Source organism: Melospiza melodia, chromosome 2 (assembly GCF_035770615.1).
Source record: "Melospiza melodia melodia isolate bMelMel2 chromosome 2, bMelMel2.pri, whole genome shotgun sequence".
Lineage (NCBI taxonomy): Eukaryota > Metazoa > Chordata > Aves > Passeriformes > Passerellidae > Melospiza > Melospiza melodia.
In genome coordinates, this window is record NC_086195.1 from 60,994,669 (window position 1) to 61,005,221 (window position 10,553).

At 44.8% G+C, this 10,553-nt stretch overlaps 1 long non-coding RNA gene across 1 annotated transcript; it reads right to left on the reverse strand.

The window, feature by feature from the left end:
* Nucleotides 1-447: 447 nt before the first annotated feature.
* Nucleotides 448-9,014, reverse strand: LOC134415110 (uncharacterized). Its single transcript, XR_010026940.1, has 5 exons — nt 8,630-9,014; nt 8,096-8,184; nt 5,668-5,847; nt 2,060-2,118; nt 448-518 (listed from the first exon to the last, which is right to left on the reverse strand). It is a non-coding gene; the product is annotated as an uncharacterized LOC134415110 (long non-coding RNA).
* Nucleotides 9,015-10,553: the final 1,539 nt, after the last annotated feature.

The following is a 10,553-nucleotide window of genomic DNA, read 5'->3' on the forward strand; positions in this document are numbered from 1 at the left end:
CAATCTATGAAGTAATGTTAGGTATCAGTGGGGTCAATATCCTGTTTCAAATGTTCCACAAAATTCCAGGAAAGAGAGATCATGCACATGACTAATCTTTATGGAGCAGGAATACAGATCTGGTCCTCTCTACCCACTCCTTAAAGTAGAGGCAGATTAAGAGAGAGCTGGTCTCAAAGAAGCCCCACTTCACACAACCATCAGTCTCCCCTGCCCTCTCCTGCCTCCCCTGACATCAGACAGGTACCATATTTAGGAAAGGATGATTGTCATTTTGGTATTTAAACTAGATATGGTTAACTTCAGGCGCTGGCAGTTACCAAATTTTCAACTTGTCCACTGTTCCTGAGAACAATTTTCAAGGTCACCTGAATCCCCATGTTCTGAACATGAGCCATTTTCCTCACCTGACAATCTCCTCACAATGAAGGTACCATCCTCACTATTCTTGACAAGCATCCTGGGAAGGGATCCCCAGGGACCAACTCGCATTTGCTGAGATGTGAATTCATTTGTGTCTGTAGAAGAACAATGGAAGGGATAAAGATGAGCTATTTAGCAGGAGTCTTGGTGCCATTGACATGCCTGGAGTGGGGTTTATCCCCGTTAACTTCTTATGTCCCCACTTCATCTGAGATAGTTCCTCCTGGCTCCCTTTACGCTCACTGGAGAAAAGAAGACATGATGATGATGTGACACATCTTGCTTATTTTAGATGTTTGTGGTAGAGGGATGTGAAATACTCACCAGAAGGACCTGTTTCTCCCCAGTAAGAGTAGTTCAGACTGATGACTGGAGATGCTCAGCACTGATCACATAAATCCCACCCCCAGCTTCAAAAAGAGGCCCATGCAAGTCACATACATAGGTCTGGCCTTCTCCCCATCTGAGATTCTGCACCTTGCACCTCCACGCTAGGCCCATCCATTTTCCAATCAGTTCATACTGGAACTGGAAGTCCATTTCTTCTACAGCTGACAGCAGCAGAAAAAATGGACACCCTTGCTGCAAGATTTCAGAGAGGTTCTAACCTGTCTCATTTTGGTATCTCCCTACCAAAGTGATGGTACAAACACCAGTATTTTTTGAGATGCTGTTGGGATCTTACTCCAATCCTTTGTCCTACAATTCCAAGAGCCCTTTGCCATTTCTTTGGTTATTTGGCATTTCCACAAGGGCCTTGGAGAGACCCGGTTTTTGTAAGCGTTGTACAGACATAGGAGTTCCTGCTGGTAAGGGTTTCAGCAGTTTTGCTTCTGCCAGTCACCTCCAGGCTAGTGAGAATGTCCAGACAATGCACAGGTCCTCAGAGGTAAGCTGCAGGTGAGGCAGCTCCTCTGGCTCCATCTCTCACATCCCCATAAGATGTCCAGAGGGTAGCTGCAATCCTCTTGGCGGCATGGAGCTGGTGCTGCAGTTCTCACATTGTACCCACTCTGTCCTGGGGAGGGGTGAGAAGCTCTGATTTCTGTTCAGAGCCCTTCTCCCATCCTTACAGAGAGACCTTGTTTGGCCTGACCGATTGCAAGGAGGGGTCAGCTGTCGCTGGGGCAGAAGTGTGCAAGGGCGCATTTACTGCACTTCTGTGGGCTTTTCCTTGGATTTGACCTGGTATTTTCATACTTCTATTCCTTGATCTCTCTCAGCCTCAATCTCCACCCTCAGAAGGAGACAGACTTGCAGGCAGTGTAAATGATTGCTACTCCACCCAAGGCAGTCCCCCAGAAATCACAGCAGCTGCGGACCCTCTTCTCACCTCTCTCTCTTTCCTTTCTTTCTCCTGATCTCTTCACTTCTTTGTCTCCCTCCTCCCCACTTTTTCTGCCTTTGTTTTTTTTACCCTGTTCCCTCATGATCTCCCTGCGCCTGTGTGTCTCAGGCCCTCTCCCCGGCTCGCTCTCTCTGGAGACAGGTCTAGTGGCCTGGTTGCCATCTGCTGCCTGGGTTGTTTTTTGTGTGAGTGCGTGCGCGTATGCGCGCGCGCGGGTGCACGTGGGGCTTTTTTTATGAGGTTGAGATCAGATGGCATCTAATCGATCGTCATGGTCTCCATGGTTACCTGGGTGACAGAGTAGTTGGGAGAGACACATACTCCAGCCTGGGGCTGTCAGACCATTCCTGAGAGAAATAATAATAAAAAAAAAAAAAAAGAAAGGGGAAAAAAAAAGGAAAAAAAAAAGAAAAAAAGAAAGAATAAAAATCAAAGCTCTTCCATCACATTTTACGCATTTACATCTTCCTCAGATCCAGGAAAATGTAGCCTGCACTTCTGTTTTACATCATCACCCTTTGACTTGGCTCGAGGAGGAACAAAGCAGACTTGTTTTTCTTTCTGCATGGCACAGGCACAAAAGTGAACCATATCTTTGGGAGAAGCTTCTCTTTCCTCTTCTGCTTCTCTGAAAGGTTTGATTTTTTACCTTTTTTTAATCCCCCCCAGTCACTGTTGTAACCATAATGATTATTTTTATTCTTCTAAATTGGTTAGTCTCTTGAATTGACTAAAGACAATTTCCCAGGTATTCTGGGAAAAGAATTACAGTTTATTAGTATATGAGCAGTATCTATTTCTCCCTGGCCTCATCCCCTAACACTAGACCATCTTCAGCACTTGTAAAAGATCAATCAATCTGTATATTATTTTTTGTTTGGAAGCAAGTGGAGTGTGATCCTAAGGATGAATTATTGAATTAGGTGAGTTTCTTGTCTTTAAAAGCAGATTGAGTTGGGCATGGCAACATCCTGGACCATGGCAATTAGTGCGTCAGGAGCATGGGAACAAAAACTACACAGTGCAGAATATGAACCTGCATGAATCAGGGGAGGAGAAGGATACTGCTGCCTTTCAAACAATGCCATTGTGGCAGACACCCCTCAATAATCCAAGAATTTCACAAAGTTTGCCTATAGTGCACCACCCAGGTACACCCTGTCTGGTTCTCTGATAGCCATATTCTGCCTGGTCCAACACAAGTTGTGCTTGATTTGACCTCAGCATGGCCCCCAAAAGGCAATCAGGTTACATCTTCTGTTGTCTGGCTGCAGCCAAGGCATTAGTGGTCATCAAAGCTCACCCATTGCAGGGCTGGGGCAGCTGCTGCCTGGCCATGTTCCTGCTCATGGTAGCACACAGGGCTTTGGAAATGGCAAATGTAAACACAGCCAAAGAGAGATAACAGCAGCAATGAGCACGGCTGTGATGGGCTGAGAGGCTGGTGACCCATCAGAGTTCTCCAGAGATCCAGAAGTGCTGACTTAATGCTGCTAACTATGGAATGCATCCGATCAGAGCACCTCTGGACAAACAAAGATTTGAGAGCTGGATATGCCTTTAATTTTCTCTTTCCCAGTTCTGAATTGGACTGACTTTTAGCTGGAGCCTGTGGTCTTGCTTTGCTTTTTTGCCTTCCTGGTAGAAGCACAAGGTGCCCAAGTTGGGTCGCTCAGTTCAGGCTACAAATAGGCACTGAGGATGGTATTAAGTTGTCTAACGGGTGTCATTGCAGGTGACATCCTATCCAGTGTGGATGCACCACCCCCAAAAGGCACAGGTCTTAAACTGTGCTTATGTGTGATCTGCCAAACTCCTTTGTTTAAAAAAAATAAATCTATGATCACATCTATTTGAATTCTGATTCTGCTCCCTCCCAGCAGCATAACATCCCTGCTTATAACCAGCAGGGTGGGAAATCCTATGCTCTTCAATATTCCCTAATGTTAAATAACATGGGCCTCCTAGATTTTCATACTGTACAAACACAAACTAATTAAAGTCGTACAAATACATCCTAGGCAGAGAATGAGAATCTGCTCACTTGAGGGAAGACCGCTGGCTTCCACGTCCCAGGGAAAGCTCCCTCACAGTTTACATTGTTCTTTTTGCAAGGGATAATTTATGGTAAAGCCAGTTTCCACTGAAACAGCAGACGTGCACAGAGAGGGGAAAAAAATGTAAACACAACAGCATCTTTGTGAATGCAGCAAGGTGCTGGTGCCTGCCTCTGCATGCTCCATAATATATTAATACACACTGGCTGGCCAATCCCACTGGAGCATTCAATCATGCCACATTATAATAGAATTTAATGGAGTTGACAGCTAAGACCTAGTTGCTGGAGACATGTGAAAGACCTTTACAATGAGGATAACAATTAATAAAGGAAAGTGCCATGGATTTTTGGAGAACCTCATAAAAAAGTAAAATATCGACATTGATCACGGCATGCAAGGATATTAGACACGTAAATCGAGCTATTGCCTTTATTTATTTATTTGCACATCTTTAATATTATAGGCACAGGTTTCCCCAAGGCCAAAATGCAATTTCTCTCTCCATTTCTCAGCAGGAGCTTTTCATCTCCCTATTCACCAGGTTTTGAATTGCACATTTAATAAGCGATAAAGAATTCCTGTCTCTTTTCCTTGGGCTTTCAGCCTACAGTTTTTCCCTCCCTTCTGTCTTGTGATGGAAACAACAATCCCCTTTACCTGGCAGTAGGTTGCTTGGGGATGTGGGGGCAGTGTAAAAACGGGACCTGGAGCCCACAGGGAGTGTCTGGACTTCAGTGCCTGCTGATGTGCTTTGTATGCCAGGTTGCACTGGATATGGTAAAGAGTGCATGGGATCAACATAAAAAGAGGGGGAAAGACTCTACAACACGGTCTGTAAATCAGCATTTTCCCATCTGCCTCACCAGAAATTTCTGGTAGGAGGAACAGCTTATGTCTTCACTGCCCTCATCCCTGTTTGGGAAGAGACATTCTTCACCCTTCATGGGATATTGTGGTAATTTTAAAGAATCACTCCTGTGGGTAAACTGCACCTAGCTCAATCCTCTCACTGATGGAGGTGGCAAAAATTTCATCAGCCTGCAGCTGGGAGCATTGCTGGGCTCCCACAGGCTCAAATCTCTCTGGATTTCCTTGGCTGTGCTCAGTTAACACACTCCTGAATCAGGGCTGGCTCCTCTCCTCAGAGAAGTCCTGAACAGCATTTCCAAGAGTATTTAGGTGTGAATTGGTACCTGGTGGGATATTTAGAAACACACAGGCTCCCCCCTGCCCAGAGGGGCTGCCCAAGCCCCTGATGCTCACAGTCCCTGCATCTGTAAATGACCATGTAGCACTGGAGAGCTGCCCTCACAGAATGACAGGCTTCAGCTCCTCCTGGCTTCAACTTTACACCACTACAAGCCCACTCATCTCATTGGGCCTCCCCTGATGAACACCAAGGACAGGATCAGCCCCAAATGAACCCAAGATTCTGCTAATGTAAAGGTAAAGCTTTCTTAAGTCAGACTCAGTGGGATCCTTGTGAGATCCTTCCAACTCACAATTGCTTCATATGATTGTATGAGTCCAGCTGTGCAACCTCAGCTGCCCTGCAGCTTGGGACATTGACCTCACATCAAAGCCCTTTGGAGCAGTCAGGAAAAAAAACTGAAGGGTCAAATCCATCCCTGGTTTAGGACTGAAGAGGCTGATGGTGTTACAAAAGGGATGACTTTAGCATCATCGTAAGAAATTTAAAACAACTGAACAGGTACTTGAATAGGCATGGTGCAATTGTAAAAAAGGGACTAAATAATTAGATACTTCCATTTTACAACCAGCTGCAGTAGGCTAATTTCTTGTCAGGTAAATCAGCCTTGTTTTTCTTTCACTTACCTATGCACAGATGCACTTCCTCAGGACAGGTGACGTCTTGCTTGGAACAAAAGAGGCCATTTGTCCATATCACAGCAGCAGCGACTGCACCGTGTCATCTCATGCTCTCCTCCAGCAAATTGAGTTTGTCAGTGCTCAGCCACGCAGCTGAGTGGAGTGCTGCATGATGCCTCACCTCTCCTGGGAGAGAGAAGTTGGCATAAGCCATATCGTAATGGGATCCAGAAACAAAGAAGCGTGAATGAAGTGCTAATTGCATTCATAAAGACATTAACAAAGGAATTAAAATGGCAGAAGCTTCCTTTCCCCCTCAAGGTTCATATAAACAACCAAAATTATATTAATGATCACTGAGGTTTACACTACTTTGAAGGGATTATACCCATATAGGGCATCAGGGCTTGGAAAACCATTTCAGGGGTCTTTTTTGTGGGATTCTGTATCAGAGATGAGACACTCCACTGCTTCTGTTTATCCAAATTTGTTCTTTTCTTTCTGTCTTTTCTCTTGTCCTTATGCTCCCTTTAAAGAATAGGAAGACTGCTCATTTTCCTCTGAAACTTTTAATATGTTGTAAAAATAATGACATCATACTAAAACCTGTAAATTTTCCTAAAAACTCCCCAAAACAAAATGACCCCAGAAGTTTGTCCAATGGCACAATGGAACTTTCTTGTATAAACAGCTTGAAACATCCTACCTGTGTTTTTAATCTCATTCAGTTCTGCTTACTTTTCCATGGAAAAAATGTCATGCTTTCTCCTTTTTTCTCAGTGACTTTCTACATGATTTAATCCTTCCATTACCAAACTCTAGCACTCTATTCTTATTTGCATTGCTACTACTGAGAAAAAAACATTTCCTGTTAGAATTCTCTCCAATTAATGGGGTCTTTCCCCCCCCATGAGAATAGTGCTATTAGCCTTAAACATGGAAAGAGCTCATTTCACAGATCCTAAAATTTGAGGCAACTTTAAATTGCTTGTATCAGCAAAATGATAGTTCTTGCTTTTTCAGCTACTTAGTTGTATTTATCACACCTCTCCAACTCCTGCACTCACCTCCTTTCCACCTGCTGGTGTGGGTGTTGTGCTAGTGACAGCTACAGCTAAAGTCAGCGAAACAGTTTGTTCTGTTCACTAATCTTCAGTCACTCATAACTTTCTAAAATGTTTGTTCGGGAGGCTGCAGTCTGCCCATTTCTCATGACCACTCAAAGGTGTATTTCTCTAGGAAAGATGAGTCCAAGCCATTCAGCAGTTCTGTAGAAGGAAACACTTCTATCACCCCAGTACTGTGGCTCAAGTGCCTGAAGAGGCACCATGCATGGAGAAGAGGACCTTGAACCAACACAGGGAGGTTGCCAGCCCTGTTTTGCTTGTTTCCAGCTCTGGAGGGCAGAAGGCAGGGAGAATTAGGGAGCACATCAAGGGAGATGATATGGGATATGCCACAAACACCTGAAGGAATGAAGCTCAGACCTTCATGCCTGTGGGAGGTGTGTGGGAGCATGGGGATGGGGTCCAGGATGGGGTTATGCACCTGGCTAATACCCCAGCTCCTTTAAAGGATCTGAACCATTCAGGGAAGTGTCCTTGTTTCATGAGCATTCCTCTTTCCATGGTGTGCACAGTTCTTTCCATGAAAGCCAGATTTGGGGTTGTTAGGACAATGAGTACTATTGGAGCTCAAGCAGAAACGATGGTGGGGTAGTTGGTATTAAATCCTAATTCTGAGGTGGATTTAAAGCCTGTAAACCCTCCCACACTAACATGACATCTCTCACTCCTCACTTCCCCCTCTTTGCTTCCCTTCTTTACTCCCAAACACAAAAAAATCCCTCAAAAACAGACTCATAGCCCATCCTTTCCCCTTTGCCCCGTCCTGTCTCCCACAAGGTCCTGACTTTTGAACCTCCATTTGTGGGGCTCTCCTGGCACCTACTACACTGCATCAAGAGCTCCTGAGGTCATGTGCTAAATGCATCATGGAAGGAGTGGTAAAAAGAGTTGGTGCTAGGATGAAGAATGAGCAATGCTCCCACATTAAATGCAAAAACTGAAATTAAAGCAATTTTCCCTGTTTCAGACAGCTACAGAAAAACTGGTTACCAGTTAGCAGCAGCAGGAATTTTCAGGAGGTGCCGGGAGTCAGGATGGGGCTCAGCTATTCTCGTCTCAGTATCCCCAGCTCAGGAAGGAAACATACCCCTGGCTTTGACTTCAGTGCAGGTAAATGGAGTGCAAGGGCAGCCTCAGCCCGTCTTGTTTCTGAATAAATGAAATGTGTATCTTCCACATTTTCAGCTGGGAGGGAGAAGGCTATCTCAGGGGTGATGGCAGGTGCTGCTGAGCTATTTCCATTTTCCAGCTCTGCAACCTCAGGAACCTCTTTAATCCAAACCACCCACCAAGCTCCATTCACTCACCCTGAAGATCAGCTAGTGGATTTGGATTCATTTTTAGGGCTGTCTTTAATTTTTTTTGAAGTATCTTGCTGGCGGATTTTTGGTCTCACCTGTAACTCAAGAAGAGATTTGCAAATCTCATTCTCACATTTTCAGCCACTTAAAGGTGCACATCACACCAAGAATTTAGGCTCTGCTTTCAATAGAGGAAACACAGGGGTAAAGGTATATGAAAAGAAAACCAGGAGGTACAGAAATGCTTTGACAGGTTTGTTAGAGATGAAAACATTCTTTATTTGATTTCTGCATTCCCCGGGGCAGTGAGGGGAACCCATATGCAATTGCATTGAACTAAAGTATGAAAATCAGAGAGCAAATTTGACAAGAAGCTCCACCAAACCCACCCAGAAGCTCAGTGAAGTGCAAAATGTAAAGCTAACAGAGGAAAGAGTGGTGTAGCTCAGGGGCAGGATTTTGGTTACCGTGTTCTAAGGCATTGGTAACAGGAGCAGAGATAGGAAAATACACAGAAGGTACAACTCAGTGTGATCTTACCTGGGGGTTATGCTCCACAGTGTTGACAGCTATTGAGAGATGTCAAAGGTAGACAGCAATTTCTTAGTCACTCATGCAATTTTTTAGTCATTCATGCAATTTTTTACTCAATTCTCAGAAGGAAATATGCGCACATGGACATGTGTGTGCTGCTACTGTCCAAGTGCCTTTTGGTGTCTCGCTTACTGAAATGCTTTCAATTAGGGCTTGGAAGCAGTTGACTCAGTCAGCCTATGTGACACTTGCCAAAGACAAAATTAGTTTCAGTCATTGAAGTTTTCCTTCCAAAAAACCAAAGCATCACTCTCCCCTTCTCTCTTTCCCTTTTATTGTGGGAGACTATTTCTCAGGTAGGTGTTTAGCTGATTTTTAATGTCATGGAAACTTCATCTGCAAATTCGTTAGAAACTCTTTAGTAACGCAGCCTAGTAAAACAGATGATTAATATTGGTAAGCTCCTCATTTGCATATTAATTAGTCTCTGTACTCAACTAATTAAAACAGGCCTGCCTGTTTGTAGACTTTCTGAATTCCAGATTGTTGCTATTGCTCCCATGTAAGTGCATTTAGTGCAGCTAAGGCAGGCCATTGATACTACAAACAAGGCACCCCAAGCAGCAGTAGCAATATTTAAGGCAGTTAAGTCTATAAGGGAAGTACTTTCAGTGTTTTCTTAAAAAATAAAAAAACCAAAAAAACAAAAGCCAAGACTGGTGCTTGAAATGGCAGGATGTAATGACTAAGCAGTGCTTCTACTGCCTTGTTATGCTCTTGCAGAGCAGGACAATTCCAGAAACCAGACAAATCCAAGGCCAGAGGGAGAACAGCACTGCAGGGCACAAAGAAGCCCAGGCTGAGCTGCCCTTAAGCCTTGCAGTACTCACTTTTCTCCAGAGATGCAGCCTAAAATTAGGCTCAGGCTGATGACTCAAGACACAAAAATTCGAGGTTAATTCTGACCTGCGTTGCTTAGGCAGAATTCTGTTCAGTGCTCCAAGGCCAGGGATGGAACTGGGGCTTGGAGTCCTTGCATGTCAGCTGGATTTGCCCTCGCAAGCCTAGTTCATGGCCCCACATGCTCTGCAGAGATGCCGTGGGGGCCAGGCACTGGCTGAACTTTTATAGGTCAAGAGCTGCATTATGCCTATCCCACATTTCCCTGCTGGCTGTGTGGATGGAACAACAAAGAATTTCCCCTGTCGATTCCTTGCCTTCAAGCTTTAGCACACAAAATGCAGCCCTCCCATCAGCCACAAAGTCCTCCTTCAACCTAGAGCCAGACAGTGCTGCCCTCTCCAACAGGATCCTGCCTCCTCCTCCCTTTGCCTGCCTTGAGTACACACCATTTCCTCCTCTGCCATCCGGGCCAACAGGCAGCCCCCTCGTGTTTCTCAGCCAACACACCTGCTGGTGCCATGACACCCCTCTGTCTTCCTACTACCCCTTCTAACTCCTCCTGCTATTCTTGCTTCTGGACTTTGGCTCTTCATCTTCTTCACCTTCTCGTGCACCTTCTTTTTGTTCCTCCCAGCTGTTAGCATTCCCCACTTTGCTATCCCCACAGTTGTGCTGGACTCCTGTAGAACTTCAGGGACTGAGGATAAAACACGCAGGGCTGAGAAGCACTTTATGATGCGTATTTACTGCCATAAAATATTTTGCATGGCAGTGACAAGTAGGTTTTCTCAAACTGTCTGTGCACTGAGACTTTTCCTCACCCTAGCTGCCAATAGCAGTTTGACAGGTTTTATTATACTCCATTATTCACAACAAGCCAGGTCGCTGTGCCATATGCTGTCCAGTCCTGCTAAAGCTAACCATGTGCCCATGTTGGCTGCAGACCAAGGCTGGTTAAAACCTGCTCCTTTTTTGCATGCTATTTGTTTTGAAAGAATTGGAGACGGGCTTCATGTCAGATGTTCCA